The sequence below is a fragment of the Rutidosis leptorrhynchoides genome, chromosome 1, assembly GCF_046630445.1.
Source record: "Rutidosis leptorrhynchoides isolate AG116_Rl617_1_P2 chromosome 1, CSIRO_AGI_Rlap_v1, whole genome shotgun sequence".
Lineage (NCBI taxonomy): Eukaryota > Viridiplantae > Streptophyta > Magnoliopsida > Asterales > Asteraceae > Rutidosis > Rutidosis leptorrhynchoides.
This window is the reverse complement of record NC_092333.1, coordinates 648220502-648239571: the sequence shown is the minus strand read 5'-3', so window position 1 is coordinate 648239571 and position 19070 is coordinate 648220502. Positions and strand designations below refer to the sequence as shown.

Here is a 19070-nt window from a genome sequence, read left to right as displayed (position 1 = left end):
ACAATGCGAAATTAAATCTTATTAGTAGTTTGAAGGCGCAAAAACTAATAAGAAAAGGTTGTTACGTCATTCTAGCACACATCAAGGAAGTTAAACCTAAAGAAAAGAACATCAGTGATCTTCCCGTCGCAAAAGAATTTCCCGATGTATTTCCGAAAGAATTACCGGGATTACCCCCACATCGATCCGTTGAATTTCAAATAGATCTTGTACCAGGAGCTGCACCAATAGCTCGTGCTCCATACAGACTCGCACCCAGCGAAATGAAAGAATTACAAAGTCAGTTACAAGAACTTTTAGAGCGTGGTTTCATTCGACCAAGTACATCACCATGGGGAGCTACTGTTTTGTTTGTCAAGAAGAAGGATGGTACATTTAGGTTATGTATCGACTACCGAGAGTTGAACAAACTTACCATCAAGAACCGCTACCCACTACCGAGAATCGACGACTTATTTGATCAACTACAACTCTCGTCGGTTTATTCGAAGATTGATTTACATTCTGGGTATCATCAAATGCGGGTGAAGGAGGATGATATTCCAAAGACTGCTTTTAGGACGCGTTACGGTCATTACGAGTTTATGGTTATGCCGTTTGGGTTGACCAACGCACCAGTTGTGTTCATGGGCCTCATGAACCGAGTGTGTGGACCATACCTTGACAAGTTTGTCATTGTTTTCATCGATGACATAATTATTTACTCAAAGAATGACCAAGAGCATGAAGAACATTTGAGAAAAGTGCTAGAGTTGTTAAGGAAGGAAAAACTGTACGCTAAGTTTTCAAAGTGTGCATTTTGGTTGGAAGAAGTTCAATTTCTCGGTCACATAGTGAACAAAGAAGGTATTCAGGTGGATCCAGCAAAGATTGAAACCGTTGAAAAGTGGAAAACCCCGAAAACTCCAAAGCATATACACCAATTTTTAGGACTGGCTGGTTACTACAGAAGGTTTATCCAAGACTTTTTCAGAATAGCAAAACCCTTGACTGCATTAACGCATAAAGGGAAGAAATTTGAATGGAAAGATGAACAAGAAAAAGCGTTTCAATTGTTAAAGAAAAAGTTAACTACGACACCTATATTGTCATTACCTGAAGGGAATGATGATTTTGTGATATATTGTGACGCCTCAAAGCAAGGTCTCGGTTGTGTATTAATGCAACGAACGAAAGTAACTGCTTATGCGTCTATACGACGCATGATTTGGAATTAGGCGTGGTTGTTTTTTAAAGACTTGGAGGCACTACTTATATGGGGTCAAAAGTATTATATATAACGACCACAAAAGTCTTCAACACATATTTAATCAGAAACAACTGAACATGAGGCAGCGCAGGTGGATTGAATTATTGAATGATTACGACTTTGAGATTCGTTACCACCCGGGGAAGGCAAATGTGGTAGCCGACGCCTTGAGCAGAAAGGACAGAGAACCCATTCGAGTAAAAGCTATGAATATAATGATTCATAATAACCTTACTATTCAAATAAAGGAGGCGCAACAAGGAGTTTTAAAAGAAGGAAGTTTAAAGGATGAAATACCCAAAGGATCGGAGAAGCATCTTAATATTCGGGAAGACGGAACCCGGTATAGGGTTGAAAGAAATTGGGTACTAAAATTTGGAGATATGAGAGAAATGGTACTTAGAGAAGCTCATAAAACCAGATACTCAATACATCTTGGAACGGGGAAGATGTATAAAGATCTCAAGAAACATTTTTGGTGGCCGGGTATGAAAGTCGATGTTGCTAAATATATAGGAGAATGTTTGATATGTTCTAAGGTCAAAGCTGAGCATCAGAAACCATCAGGTCTACTTCAACAACCCGAAATACCAGAATGGAAATGGGAAAACATTACCATGGATTTCATCACTAAATTGCCAAGGACTGCAAGTGGTTTTGATACTATTTGGATAATAGTTGATCGTCTCACCAAATCAGCACACTTCCTGCCAATAAGAAAAGATGACAAGATGGAGAAGTTAGCACGACTGTATTTGAAGGAAGTCGTCTCCAGACATGGAATACCAATCTCTATTATCTCTGATAGGGATGGAAGATTTATTTCAAGATTCTGGCAGACATTACAGCAAGCATTAGGAACTCTTCTAGACATGAGTACTGCCTATCATCCACAAACTGATGGGCAGAGCGAAAGGACGATACAAACGCTTGAAGACATGCTACGGGCATGTGTTATTGATTTCGAAAACAGTTGGGATCGACATCTACCGTTAGCAGAATTTTCCTACAACAACAGCTACCATTCAAGCATTGAGATGGCACCGTTTGAAGCACTTTATGGTAGAAAGTGCAGGTCTCCGATTTGTTGGAGTGAAGTGGGGGATAGACAGATTACGGGTCCAGAGATAATACAAGAAACTACCGAGAAGATCATCCAAATTCAACAACGGTTGAAAACCGCCCAAAGTCGATAAAAGAGCTACGCTGACATTAAAAGAAAAGATATAGAATTTGAAATTGGAGAGATGGTCATGCTTAAAGTTGCACCTTGGAAAGGCGTTGTTCGATTTGGTAAAAGAGGGAAATTAAATCCAAGGTATATTGGACCATTCAAGATTATTGATCGTGTCGGACCAGTAGCTTACCAACTTGAGTTACCTCAACAACTCGCGGCTGTACATAACACTTTCCACATCTCGAATTTGAAGAAATGTTTTGCTAAAGAAGATCTCACTATTCCGTTAGACGAAATCCAAATCAACGAAAAACTTCAATTCATCGAAGAACCCGTCGAAATAATGGACCGTGAGGTGAAAAGACTTAAGCAAAACAAGATACCAATTGTTAAGGTTCGATGGAATGCTCGTAGAGGACACGAGTTCACCTGGGAACGAGAAGATCAGATGAAGAAGAAATACCAGCACTTATTTCCAGAAGATACGTCAACACCTCCAACTGCTTAAAATTTCGGGACGAAATTTATTTAACGGGTAGGTACTGTAGTGACCCGAACTTTTCCATGTTTATGTATATTAAACGAAATTTTTATTTACATGATTAAGTGTTTCCAACATGTTAAGCAATCAAACTTGTTAAGACTTGATTAACTGAAATAGGTTTCATATAGACAATTGACCACCCAAGTTGACCGGTGATTCACGAACGTTAAAACTTGTAAAAACTATATGATGTCATATATATGGATATATATATAGTTAACATGGTATTATGATAAGTAAACATATCATTAAGTATATTAACAATGAACTACATATGTAAAAACAAGACTACTAACTTAAGGATTTCGAAACGAGGCATATATGTAACGATTATCGTTGTAACGACATTTAATTGTATATATATATATCATATTAAGATATATTAATACATCATAATATCATGATAATGTAATAATTTAACATCTCTTTAGATATAATAAACAATGGGTTAACAACATTTAACAAGATCGTTAACCTAAAGGTTTCAAAACAACACTTACATGTAACGACTAACGATAACTTAACGACTCAGTTAAAATGTATATACATGTAGTGTGTTAATATGTATTCATACACTTTTGAAAGACTTCAATACACTTATCAAAGTACTTCTACTTAACAAAAATGCTTACAATTACATCATCATTCATTTTCATCAACAATTCTACTCGTATGCACTCGTATTCGTACTCGTACAATACCCAGCTTCTAAATGTATTTACTATTGGTATATACACTCCAATGATCAGCTCTTAGCAGCCCTTGTGAGTCACCTAACACATGTGAGAACCATCATTTGGCAACTAGCATGAAATATCTCATAAAATTACAAAAATATTAGTAATCATTCATGACTTATTTACAAGTAAACAAAATTACACATCCTTTATATCTAATCCATATACTAACAACCAAAAACACCTACAAACACTTTCATTCTTCAATTTTATTCATCTAATTGATCTCTCTCAAGTTCTATCTTCAAGTTCTAAGTGTTCTTCATAAATTCTATAAGTTCTAGTTTCATAAAATCAAGAATACTTCCAAGTTTGCTAGCTTACTTCCAATCTTGTAAAGTGATCATCCAACCTCAAGAAATCTTTCTTATTTACAGTAAGATATCTTTCTAATACAAGGTAATACTCATATTCAAACTTTGATTCAATTTCTATAACTATAACAATCTTATTTCGAGTGAAAATCTTACTTGAACTTGTTTTCGTGTCATGATTCTGCTTCAAGAACTTTCAAGCCATCAAAGGATACTTTGAAGCTAGATCTATTTTTCTCATTTCCAGTAGGTTTACCTACTAAAATTAAGGTAGTAATGATGTTTATAACATCATTCGATTCATACATATAAAACTATCTTATTCGAAGATTTAAACTTGTAATCACTAGAACCAGTGTTGTAAATCTCCTGAGATCTCCCCGAGATCTCCCCCGGGATCTCATTTTTAGAAGGCAACCGAGACGAGATGTTCATCTCCCGAGATTTCTCAGTCATCGGGGTCAAACTTAGTCAAAGCCACGATTTCTCGGACTTTCTTGCTAATTTGTAAGATTTTCTTGTAATATTCGTAATTTTTAAGATTTTCTCGCTCATTTCTCGGATATTTTTGTAAAATCTAATAAAAACGTATGTAAATATACATATATTTATGTTTATATGTATATTTTTATTAGAAAAACTATAAAGTCTACGTAAGTCAACGTCCGAGATCTCCCCAAGATTATTCCGAGATGCCGAGATATCCCTAAAAAGGTCCAAACGAGATCTCCCCGAGATCCGAATTCTCCAACCTTGACTAGAACATAGTTTAGTTAATTCTAAACTTGTTCGCAAATAAAGTTAATCCTTCTAACTTGACTTTTAAAATCAACTAAACACATGTTCTATATCTATATGATATGCTAACTTGATGATTTAAAACCTGGAAACACGAAAAACACCGTAAAACCGGATATACGCCGTCGTAGTAACACCGCGGGCTGTTTTGGGTTAGTTAATTAAAAACTATGATAAACTTTGATTTAAAAGTTTTTCTTCTGGGAAAATGATTTTTCTTATGAACATGAAACTATATCCAAAAATCATGGTTAAACTCAAAGTGAAAGTATGTTTTCCAAAATGGTCATCTAGACGTCGTTCTTTCGACTGAAATGACTACCTTTACAAAAATGACTCGTAACTTATTTTTTCTACTATAAACCTATACTTTTTCTGTTTAGATTCATAAAATAGAGTTCAATATGAAACCATAGCAACTTGAAACACTCAAAACGGATTTAAAACGAAGAAGTTATGGGTAAAACAAGATTGGATAATTTTTCTTGTTGTAGCTACGTGAAAATTGGTAACAAATCTATATTAATCATATCCTAGCTAACTCATATTGTATTATACATGTATTCTAATATATTATGTAATCTTGGGATACCATAGACACGAATACAATGTTTTGACATATCATATCGACCCATCTATATATATATTTCGGAACAACCATAGACACTCTATATGCAGTAATGTTGGAGTTAGCTATACAGGGTTGAGGTTGATTCCAAAATATTATATATACTTTGAGTTGTGATCTAGCCTGAGGCTTGTATACACGAGGTCGTGGATTGATTCAAGATAATATATATTGCTTTATTTTCTGTACATCTAACTGTGGACAACTAGTTGTAGGTTACTAACGAGGACAGCTGACTTAATAAACTTAAAACAGCAAAACGTATTAAAAATGTTGTAAATATATTTTGAACATACTTTGATATATATGTACATATTTGTTATAGGTTCGTGAATCGACCAGTGGCCAAGTCTTACTTTCCGACGAAGTAAAAATCTGTGAAAGTTGTAGTGACCCGAACTTTTTCATGTTTTTATATATTAAATGAAATTGATATTTACAAAATTAAATGTTTCCAACATGTTAAGCAATCAAACTTGTTAAGACTTGATTAATTGAAATAGGTTTGATATAGACAATTGACCACCCAAGTTGACCGGTGATTCACGAACGTTAAAACTTGTAAAAACTATACGATGACATATATATGGTTATATATATAGTTAACATGATTTTATTATAAGTATGTATCTCATTAGGTATTTTAACAATGAGTTATATACATAAAAATGAGACTATTAATTTAAGAAACTCGAAAACGATATATATAACGATTATCGTAATAACAACGTCTTACTAGGTACATACGAATCATATTAAGATATTGATACACTTGGTTAATTATGTTAAATGATAATTAAATATATTATTAAGTGTATTAACAATGAAATACATATGTAAAAATAAGACTACGAACTTAATGATTTCGAAACGAGACATATATGTAACGATTATCGTTGTAACGACATTTAACTGTATATATATCATACTAAGATATATTATATATCATAATATCATGATAATATAACAATTTAACATCTCATTTGTTATAATAAACAATGGGTTAACAACATTCAACAAGATCGTTAACCTAAAGGTTTCAAAACAACATTTACATGTAACGACTAACGATGACTTAACGACTCAGTTAAAATGTATATACATGTAGTGTTTTAATATGTATTCATACACTTTTTAAAGACTTCAAGACACTTATCAAAATACTTCTACTTAACAAAAATGCTTACAATTACATCCTCGTTCAGTTTCATCAACAATTCTACTCGTATGCACCCGTATTCGTACTCGTACAATATACAGCTTTTAGATGTATGTACTATTGGTATATACACTCTAATGATCAGCTCTTAGCAGCCCATGTGAGTCACCTAACACATGTGGGAACCATCATTTGGCAACTAGCATGAAATATCTCATAAAATTACAAAAATATGAGTAATCATTCATGACTTATTTACATGAAAACAAAATTACATATCCTTTATATCTAATCCATATACCAACGACCAAAAACACCTACAAACACTTTCATTCTTCAATTTTCTTCATCTAATTAATCTCTCTCAAGTTCTATCTTCAAGTTCTAAGTGTTCTTCATAAATTCTACAAGTTCTAGTTTCATAAAATCAAGAATACTTCCAAGTTTGCTAGCATACTTCCAATCTTGTAGAGTGATCATCCAACCTCAAGAAATCTTTATTATTTACAGTAAGATATCTTTATAATACAAGGTAATACTTATATTCAAACTTTGATTCAATTTCTATAACTATAACAATCTTATTTCGAGTGAAAATCTTACTTGAACTTGTTTTCGTGTCATGATTCTGCTTCAAGAACTTTCAAGCCATCCAAGGATCCTTTGAAGCTAGATCCATTTTTCTCATTTCCAGTAGCTTTATCCAGAAAACTTGAGGTAGTAATGATGTTCATAACATCATTCGATTCATACATATAAAGCTATCTTATTCGAAGGTTTAAACTTGTAATCACTAGAACATAGTTTAGTTAATTCTAAACTTGTTCACAAATAAAAGTTAATCCTTCTAACTTGACTTTTAAAATCAACTAAACACATGTTCTATATCTATATGATATGCTAACTTAATGATTTAAAACCTGGAAACACGAAAAACACCGTAAAACCGGATTCGAGATTTATTTTGTTGTAACATATTAATATTTGTAAACCAATATGTATTGGTAGTGTGTAAGTGTGATATTTGTTAGAATATCATTTATGGATAATCTAAGTGGTGTCTTGTTAACCTTGTCGATAAAATAAAGGTTATGGTTTGTTTTAAAAACGAATGCAGTCTTTGAAAAACGTCTCATATAGAGGTCAAAACCTCGCAACGAAATCAATTAATATGGAACGTTTATAATCAATATGAACGGGACATTTCAGGGTTCATCATAATGAAATGTCCCATTCATATTGATTATAAACGTTCCATTTTAATTGATTTCGTTGCGAGGTTTTGACCTCTATATGAGACGTTTTTCAAAGACTGCATTCATTTTTAAAACAACCATAACCTTTATTTTATCAATAAAGGTTTTAAAAGCATTACGTAGATTATCAAATAATGATAATCTAAAATATACTGTTTACACACGACCATTACATAATGGTTTACAATAGAAATATATTACATCGACATATGTTTCTTGAATGCAGTTTTTACATAATATCATACAAACATGGACTCCAAATCTTGTCCTTATTTTAGTATGCAACAGCGGAAGCTCTTAGTATTCACCTGAGAATAAACATGCTTTAAACGTCAACAAAAATGTTGCTGAGTTATAGGTTTAACCTATATATATCAAATCGTAACAATAGACCACAAGATTTCATATTTCAATATACATCCCATACATAGAGATAAAAATCATTCATATGGTGAACACCTGGTAACCGACATTAACAAGATGTATATATAAGAATATCCCCATCATTCCGGGACACCCTTCGGATATGATATAAATTTCGAAGTACTAAAGCATCCGGTACTTTGGATGGGGTTTGTTAGGCCCAATAGATCTATCTTTAGGATTCGCGTCAATTAAGGTGTCTGTTCCCTAATTCTTAGATTACCAGACTTAATAAAAAGGGGCATATTCGATTTCAATAATTCAACCATAGAATGTAGTTTCACGTACTTGTGTCTATTTTGTAAATCATTTATAAAACCTGCATGTATTCTCATCCCAAAAATATTAGATTTTAAAAGTGGGACTATAATTCACTTTCACAGATTTTTACTTCGTCGGGAAGTAAGACTTGGCCACTGGTCGATTCACGAACCTATAACAAATATGCACATACATATCAAAGTATATTCAAAATATATTTACAACACTTTTAATACATTTTGATGTTTTAAGTTTATTAAGTCAGCTGTCCTCGTTAGTAACCTACAACTAGTTGTCCAACGTTAGATGTACAGAAAAAAATTGATATATATTATCTTGAATCAATCCATGACCCAGTGTATACACGTCTCAGGCTAGATCACAACTCAAAGTATATATATTTTTGGAATCAACCTCAACCCTGTATAGCTAACTCCCACATTACTGCATATAGAGTGTCTATGGTTGTTCCAAATAATATATACACATGGGTCGATATGATATGTCAAAACATTTGCATACGTGTCTATGGTATCCCAAGATTACATAATATATTAGAATACATGTATAATACAATATAAGTTAGCTAGGATATGATTAATATAGATTTGTTACCAATTTTCACGTTGCTACAACAAGAAAAATTATCCAATCTTGTTTTACCCATAACTTCTTCATTTTAAATCCGTTTTGAGTGAATCAAATTGCTATGGTTTCATATTGAACTTTATTTTATGAATATAAACAGAAAAAGTATATGTTTATTGTCAGAAATATAACTTACAAGTCGTTTTTGTAAAGGTAGTCATTTCAGTCGAAAGAACGACGTCTAGATGACCATTTTAGAAAACATACTTCCACTTTGAGTTTAACCATGATTTTTGGATATAGTTTCATGTTCATAAGAAAAATCATTTTCCCAGAAGAACAACTTTTAAATCAAAGTTTATCATAGTTTTTAATTAACTAACCAAAAACAGCCCGCGGTGTTACTACGACGGCGTATGTCCGGTTTTACAGTGTTCTTCGTGTTTCCAGGTTTTAAATCATTAAGTTAGCATATCATATAGATATAGAACATGTGTTTAGTTTATTTTAAAATTTAAGTTAGAAGGATTAACTTTTATTTGCGAACAAGTTTAGAATTAACTAAACTATGTTCTAGTGATTACAAGTTTAAACATTCGAATAAGATAGCTTTATATGTATGAATCGAATGATATTATGAACATTATTACTACCTCAAGTTTTCTGGATAAAGCTACTGGAAATGAGAAAAATGGATCTAGCTTCAAAGGATCCTTGGATGACTTGAAAGTTCTTGAAGCAGAATCATGACACGAAAACAAGTTCAAGTAAGATTTCCACTCGAAATAAGATTGTTATAGTTATAGAAATTGAATCAAAGTTTGAATATGAGTATTACCTTGTATTAGAAAGATATCTTACTGTAAATAATAAAGATTTCTTGAGGTTGGATGATCACTCTACAAGATTGGAAGTAAGCTAGCAAACTTGGAAGTATTCTTGATTTTATGAAACTAGAACTTGTAGAATTTATGAAGAACACTTAGAACTTGAAGATAGAACTTGAGAAAGATTAATTAGATGAAGAAAATTGACGAATGAAAGTGTTTGTAGGTGTTTTTGCTCGTTGATATATGGATTAGATATAAATGATGTGTAATTTTGTTTACATGTAAATAAGTCATGAATGATTACTCATATTTTTGTAATTTTATGAGATATTTCATGCTAGTTGCCAAATGATGGTTCCCACATGTGTTAGGTGACTCACATGGGCTGCTAAGAGCTGATCATTGGAGTGTATATCTCAATAGTACATACATCTAAAAGCTGTGTATTGTACGAGTACGAATACGGGTGCATACGAGTAGAATTGTTGATGAAACTGAACGAGGATGTAATTGTAAGCATTTTTGTTAAGTAGAAGTATTTTGATAAGTGTATTGAAGTCTTTCAAAAGTGTATGAATACATATTAAAACACTACATGTATATACATTTTAACTGAGTCGTTAAGTCATCGTTAGTCGTTACATGTAAGTGTTGTTTTGAAACCTTTAGGTTAACGATCTTGTTAAATGTTGTTAACCCATTGTTTATTAAATCAAATGAGATGTTAAATTATTACATTATCATAATATCATGATGTATTAATATATCTTAATATGATATATATACATTAAATGTCGTTACAACGATAATCGTTACATATATGTCTCGTTTCAAAATCATTAAGTTAGTAGTCTTGTTTTTACATATGTAGTTCATTGTTAATATATTTAATGATATGTTTACTTATCATAATATCATGTTAACTATATATATATCCATATATATGTCATCATATAGTTTTTTACAAGTTTTAACGTTCGTGAATCGCCGGTCAACTTGGGTGGTCAATTGTCTATATGAAACCTATTTCAATTAATCAAGTCTTAACAAGTTTGATTGCTTAACATGTTGGAAACATTTAATCATGTAAATATCAATTTCATTTAATATATAAAAACATGGAAAAGTTCGGGTCACTACAGTACCTACCCGTTAAATAAATTTCGTCCCGAAATTTTAAGCTGTTGAAAGTGTTGACGAATCTTCTGGAAATAGATGTGGGTATTTCTTCTTCATCTGATCTTCACGCTCCCAGGTGAATTCGGGTCCTCTACGAGCATTCCATCGAAGCTTAACAATCGGTATCTTGTTTTGTTTAAGTCTCTTAACCTCACGATCCATTATTTCGACGGGTTCTTCAATGAATTGAAGTTTTTCATTGATTTGGATTTCGTCCAACGGAATAGTGAGATTTTCTTTAGCAAAATATTTCTTAAAATTCGAGACGTGGAAAGTGTTATGTACATTCGCAAGTTATTGAGGTAACTCAAGTCGGTAAGCTACTGGTCCGACACGATCAATAATCTTGAATGGTCCAATATACCTTGGATTTAATTTCCCTCGTTTACCAAATCGAACAACACCTTTCCAAGGTGCAACCTTAAGCATGACCATCTCTCCAATTTCAAATTCTATGTCTTTTCTTTTAATGTCGGCGTAGCTCTTTTGTCGACTTTGGGCGGTTTTCAACCGTTGTTGAATTTGGATGATCTTCTCGGTAGTTTCTTGTATTATCTCCGGACCCGTAATCTGTCTATCCCCCACTTCACTCCAACAAATCGGAGACCTGCACTTTCTACCATAAAGTACTTCAAACGGCGCCATCTCAATGCTTGAATGATAGCTGTTGTTGTAGGAAAATTCTGCTAACGGTAGATGTCGATCCCAACTGTTTCCGAAATCAATAACACATGCTCGTAGCATGTCTTCAAGCATTTGTATCGTCCTTTCGCTCTGCCCATCAGTTTGTGGATGACAGGCAGTACTCATGTCTAGACGAGTTCCTAATGCTTGCTGTAATGTCTGCCAGAATCTTGAAATAAATCTGCCATCCCTATCAGAGATAATAGAGATTGGTATTCCATGTCTGGAGACGACTTCCTTCAAATACAGTCGTGCTAACTTCTCCATCTTGTCATCTTCTCTTATTGGCAGGAAGTGTGCTGACTTGGTGAGACGATCAACTATTACCCAAATAGTATCATAACCACTTGCAGTCCTTGGCAATTTAGTAATGAAATCCATGGTAATGTTTTCCCATTTCCATTTCGAGATTTCAGGTTGTTGTAGTAGACCTGATGGTTTCTGATGTTCAGCTTTGACCTTAGAACACATCAAACATTCTCCTACATATTTAGCAATATCGGCTTTCATACCTGGCCACCAAAAATGTTTCTTAAGATCCTTGTACATCTTCCCCGTTCCAGGATGTATTGAGTATCTGGTTTTATGAGCTTCTCTAAGTACCATTTCTCTCATATCTCCAAATTTTGGTACCCAAATTCTTTCAGCCCTATACCGGGTTCCGTCTTCCCGAATATTAAGATGCTTCTCTGATCCTTTGGGTATTTCATCCTTTAAATTTCCCTCTTTTAAAACTCCTTGTTGTGCCTCCTTTATTTGAGTAGTAAGGTTAGTGTGAATCATTATATTCATAGATTTTACTCGAATGGGTTCTCTGTCCTTTCTGCTCAAGGCGTCCGCTACCACATTTGCCTTCCCCGGGTGGTAACAAATCTCAAAGTCGTAATCATTCAACAATTCAATCCACCTACGCTGCCTCATATTCAGTTGTTTCTGATTAAATATGTGTTGAAGACTTTTGTGGTCGGTATATATAATACTTTTGACCCCATATAAGTAGTGCCTCCAAGTCTTTAATGCAAAAACAACCGCGCCTAATTCTAAATCATGCGTCGTATAATTTTGCTCGTGAATCTTCAATTGTCTAGACGCATAAGCAATCACCTTCGTCCGTTGCATTAATACACAACCGAGACCTTGCTTTGATGCGTCACAATAAATCACAAAATCATCATTCCCTTCAGGCAATGACAATATAGGTGCCGTAGTTAGCTTTTTCTTCAATAATTGAAACGCCTTCTCTTGTTCATCCTTCCATTCAAATTTCTTCCCTTTATGCGTTAATGCAGTCAAGGGTTTTGCTATTTTGGAGAAATCTTGGATGAATCATCTGTAGTAACCAGCCAATCCTAAAAATTGACGTATATGCTTAGGAGTTTTTGGGGTTTCCCACTTTTCAACGGTTTTGATCTTTGCCGGGTCCTCCTGGATACCTTCTTTGTTCACTATGTGACCGAGGAATTGAACTTCTTCCAACCAAAATGCACACTTTGAAAACTTAACGAACAGTTTTTCTTTCCTCAATACTTCTAGCACTTTTCTCAAATGTTCTTCGTGCTCTTGATCATTCTTTGAGTAAATAAGTATGTCATCGATGAAAACAATGACAAACTTGTCAAGATATGGCCCACACACTCGGTTCATAAGGTCCATGAACACAGCTGGTGTGTTAGTCAATCCAAACGGCATAACCATAAACTCGTAATGACCATAACGAGTCCTAAAAGCAGTTTTTGGAATATCATCCTCCTTTACTCGCATTTGATGATATCCAGAACGTAAATCGATCTTCGAATAAACTGACGAGCCTTGTAGTTGATCAAATAAGTCGTCAATTCTCAGCAGTGGATAATGGTTTTTGATGGTAAGTTTGTTCAACTCTCTGTAGTCAATACACAACCTAAATGTACCATCCTTCTTCTTGACAAACAAAACAGGAGCTCCCCATGGTGATGTGCTTGGTCGAATGAAACCACGTTCTAATAGTTCTTGCAGTTGGCTTTGCAGTTCTTTCATCTCGCTGGGTGCGAGTGATAAGGAGCACGAGCTATTGGTGCAGCTCCTGGTACAAGATCTATTTGAAATTCAACAGATCGATGTGGCGGTAGTCCCGATAATTCTTTCGGAAATACATCGGAAAATTCTTTTGCGACGGGAACATCATTGATGCTCTTTTCTTTATATATATATATATATATATATATATATATATATATATATATATATATATATATATATATATATATATATATATATATATATATATATATATATATATATAGTTTGTACTTTCTCGACGTGTGCTAGAACAGCATAGCAACCTTTTCTTATTAGTTTTTGTGCCTTCAAATTACTAATAAGATGTAGCTTCGTGTTGCCCTTTTCTCCGTACACCATTAAAGGTTCTCCTTCTTCTCGTACAATGCGAATTGCATTTTTATAACATACGATCTCTGCTTTCACCTTCTTCAGCCAGTCCATGCCAACTATTACATCAAAACTCCCTAAATCTACTGGTATCAAATCAATCTTAAATATTTCGCTACCCAGTTTAATTTCTCGATTCCAGCATATATAATCTGCTGAAATTAATTTACCGTTTGCTAATTCGAGTAAAAATTTGCTATCCAACGGCGTCAATGGACAACTTAATTTAGCACAAAAATCTCTACTCATATAGCTTCTATCCGCACCCGAATCAAATAAAACGTAAGCAGATTTATTATCAATAAGAAACGTACCCGTAACAAGCTCCGGGTCTTCCTGTGCCTCTGCCGCATTAATATTTAAAACTCTTCCACGGCCTTATCCATTCGTGTTCTCCTGGTTCGGGCAATTTCCAATAATGTGGCCCGGTTTTCCACATTTATAACAAACTACATTGGCATAACTTGCTCCGACACTACTTGCTCTGCCATTACTCGTTCCGAAACCATTTGTTCCTTTCGTTCTGTTAACCCCTGGTCCGTAGACCTCACACTTCGCCACGCTATGACCATTTCTTTTACACTTGTTGCAAAATTTGGTGCAGAACCCCGAGTGATACTTTTCACACCTTTGGCATAGCTGCTTCAGATTGTTGTTGTTGTTGCGGTTGTTATTGTTGTTGGGATGATTGTTGTAGTTGTTGTTGTTGTTGGGCCGTTTGTTGTAGTTGCGATTGATGTTGCGATTGTTGGGATAGTTGTTGCGATTATTGTTGTAATTGCTATTGTTGTTGTATTGGTGATTCTTATCACCGTTTTCCTCCCACTTTCTTTTGACTTGCTTCACATTGGCCTCTTCAGCCGCCTGTTCTTTAATTCTTTCCTCAATCTGGTTAACTAGTTTGTGAGCCATTCTACATGCCTGTTGTATGGAGGCGGGCTCGTGTGAACTTATATCTTCTTGGATTCTTTCCGGTAATCCTTTCATAAACGCCTCGATCTTCTCTTCCTCATCTTCGAACGCTCTCGGACACAATAGGCACAATTCTGTGAATCGTCTTTCGTACATGGTAATATCAAATCCTTGGGTTCGTAACCCTCTAAGTTCTGTCTTGAGCTTATTGACCTCGGTTCTGGGACGGTACTTCTCGTTCATCAAGTGCTTGAATGCTGACCACGGTAGTGCGTAAGCATCATCTTGTCCCACTTGCTCTAGATAGGTATTCCACCATGTTTACGCAGTACCTGTGAAGGTATACGTAGCGTACTTCACTTTGTCCTCTTCAGTACACTTACTTATGGCAAACACCGATTCGACCTTCTCGATCCACCGTTTCAATCCGATCGGTCCTTCGGTTCCATCAAATTCCAAAGGTTTGCAGGCAGTGAATTCTTTGTAGGTGCATCCTACACGATTTCTTGCGCCGTTAGCTGCATTGCTAGATTCGGAGTTATTGTTGGTATGTAGCGCAGCCTGTACTGCGGCTATGTTTGAAGCAAGAAACGCACGAAATTCCTCTTCGCTCATATTCAAGGTGTGTCAAGTAGTCGGTGCCATTTCCTTCAAAATAGTCAAATGAAACGAGTTAATCATATAGAATATCAAGAGTAGTCAATAGTATTTCGTAGCGTAATATGAACTTATTTATAAAAGCTCTTTCTTCATATTAGCGTTTTATACTCTTTAATTCAGGTAGTACCTACCCGTTAAGTTCATACTTAGTAGCTAACATACCATTTCAACTACTACAATTCTATATGAAAAACTAATCACAAAAAAAAAAAAATATATCATATTCAAACCTTTATACAATAACTTGTAAACTTAAAATACCGCTTTTTTTTTACATATAGCATGAAATATAGCACATAAAACTTTGATACAAAGTAGTTGCGAAGATAATTCTAGTTAATAAATAAGGTGTTCAGCAAAGGTAATAAAGACACGTAATTCATACGTCCAGAAACAAGTCATGCATTCTGGTTTTACTAATACCACTTCCCATCCTTGGTTTTGTGGAACATAACCGTTGTGACCGATAGTAAGACAATGTGTTGTAACGTCGTCAAAAGGATGAAGGTTACGTAATGACTAACAGTCTCGTAATAACCTAAAAACCTCATTTCTTACCCCAATTACCGACTCCGTCACTTGTGGAAACGTTTTGTTTAATAGTTGTAGCCCGATGTTCTTGTTCTCACTTTGGTGAGAAGCGAACATTACTAACCCGTAAGCATAACATGCTTCTTTATGTTGCATGTTAGCCGCTTTTTCTAAATCACGAAGTCCTATATTCGGATATATTGAGTCAAAATAATTTCTTAACCCGTTGCGTAATAGCATTTGGGTTCCCCGCAATATATGCGTCAAAGTAAACACATCGTAACTTATGGATTTCCCAATGTGATATCCCCCATCTTTCGAACGAAAGCCTTTTATACATCAAGGCATTCTTGGAACGTTCTTCGAATGTCTTACAAACTGATCTCGCCTTAAATAGTTGTGCTGAGGAATTTTGACTGACTCTAGACAAGATTTCATCAATCATGTCTCCGGTTAGGTCTCTTAAAATATTGGGTTGTCTATCCATTTTGTGTTTTTATACTGTAAAATAGACAAGAGTTAGATTCATAAAAAAAATACTTATTAATACAAGCAATTTCTACATATATCATAAAGTATAAGCACACTATATTACATATATTACACCACACGAATACAACTATCTTATTCCGACTCGCTCGTTTCTTCTTCTTTGGTTTTGGTTCATTTTGCCAAGTTTCTAGGGATATATGATGTTCCCCTAATACGAGCCGTCGTTTTCCACATTGGTTTAGAAAAACCTGGTGGTTTAGAGGTTCCCGGGTTATTGTCACAACTTAAGAAATACGGGTGTTGACGATACATATAAAGTTCATCGGGTTTGGAATCAAATTTCTCTATTTTTATGCCCTTTCCCTTATTGTTCTCTTTTGCCTTATTAAATTGTGTTGGGGTAATTTCTATAACATCATCGGAATCCTTGTAGGGATCTGATTCATCGGAGAATTGGTAATCCTCCCAATACTTTGCTTCCTTGGCGGAAACACCATTGACCATAATTAACTTTGGTCGGTTGGTTGAGGATTTTCTTCTACTTAACCGTTTTATTATTTCCCCCACTGGTTCTATTTCTTCTTCCGGTTCTGATTCTTCTTCCGGTTCCGATTTTTCTTTCGGTTCCGACTCTTCTTCCGGTTCTTCTTCGGGAACTTGTGAATCAGTCCACGAATCATTCCAATTTACATTTGACTCTTCATTATTATTAGGTGAGTCAATGGGACTTGTTCTAGAGGTAGACATCTATCACATAATATCAAACACGTTAAGAGATTAATATATCACATAATATTCACATGTTAAAAATATATAGTTTCCAACAAAAATGTTAAGCAATCATTTTTAAAGAAAACACGGTCGAAGTCCAGACTCACTAATGCATCCTAACAAACTCGATAAGACACACTAATGCAAATTTTCTGGTTCTCTAAGACCAACGCTCGGATACCAACTGAAATGTCCCGTTCATATTGATTATAAACGTTCCATATTAATTGATTTCGTTACGAGGTTTTGACCTCTATATGAGACGTTTTTCAAAGACTGCATTCATTTTTAAAACAACCATAACCTTTATTTTATCAATAAAGGTTTTAAAAGCATTACGTAGATTATCAAAATAATGATAATCTAAAATATACTGTTTACACACGACCATTACATAATGGTTTACAATAGAAATATATTACATCGACATATGTTTCTTGAATGCAGTTTTTACATAATATCATACAAACATGGACTTCAAATCTTGTCCTTATTTTAGTATGCAACAGCGGAAGCTCTTAGTATTCACCTGAGAATAAACATGCTTTAAATGTCAACAAAAATGTTGGTGAGTTATAGGTTTAACCTATATATATCAAATCGTAATAATAGACCACAAGATTTCATATTTCAATATACATCCCATACATAGAGATAAAAATCATTCATATGGTGAACACCTGGTAACCGACATTAACAAGATGCATATATAAGAATATCCCCATCATTCCGGGACGCCCTTCGGATATGATATAAATTTCGAAGTACTGAAGCATCCGGTACTTTGGATGGGGTTTGTTAGGCCCAATAGACCTATCTTTAGGATTCGCGTCAATTAGGGCGTCTGTTCCCTAATTCTTAGATTACCAGACTTAATAAAAAGGGGCATATTCGATTTCGATAATTCAACCATAGAATGTAGTTTCACGTACTTGTGTCTATTTTGTAAATCATTTATAAAACCTGCATGTATTCTCATCCCAAAAATATTAGATTTTAAAAGTGGGACTATAACTCACTTTCACAGATTTTTACTTCGTCGGGAAGTAAGACTTGGCCACTGGTCGATTCACGAACCTATAAAAAATATGCACATATATATAAAAGTATATTCAAAATATATTTACAACACTTTTAATACATTTTGATGTTTTAAGTTTATTAAGTCAGCTGTCCTCGTTAGTAACCTACAACTAGTTGTCCAACGTTAGATGTACAGAAAAAAATTGATATATATTATCTTGAATCAATCCACGACCCAGTGTATACACGTCTCAGGCTAGATCACAACTCAAAGTATATATATTTTTGGAATCAACCTCAACTTTGTATAGCTAACTCCCACATTACTGCATATAGAGTGTCTATGGTTGTTCCAAATAATATATACACATGGGTCGATATGATATGTCAAAACATTTGCATACATGTCTATGGTATCCCAAGATTA

The 19070-nt window shown here is 34.4% G+C and overlaps 1 protein-coding gene across 1 annotated transcript in view; it reads left to right on the top strand.

Annotated features, from left to right (window-relative positions):
* The window catches only part of LOC139885764 (probable serine/threonine-protein kinase PBL28), a 74702-nt gene that overhangs the window by 48515 nt on the left and 7117 nt on the right, over positions 1–19070 (top strand). The window lies entirely within an intron of this gene.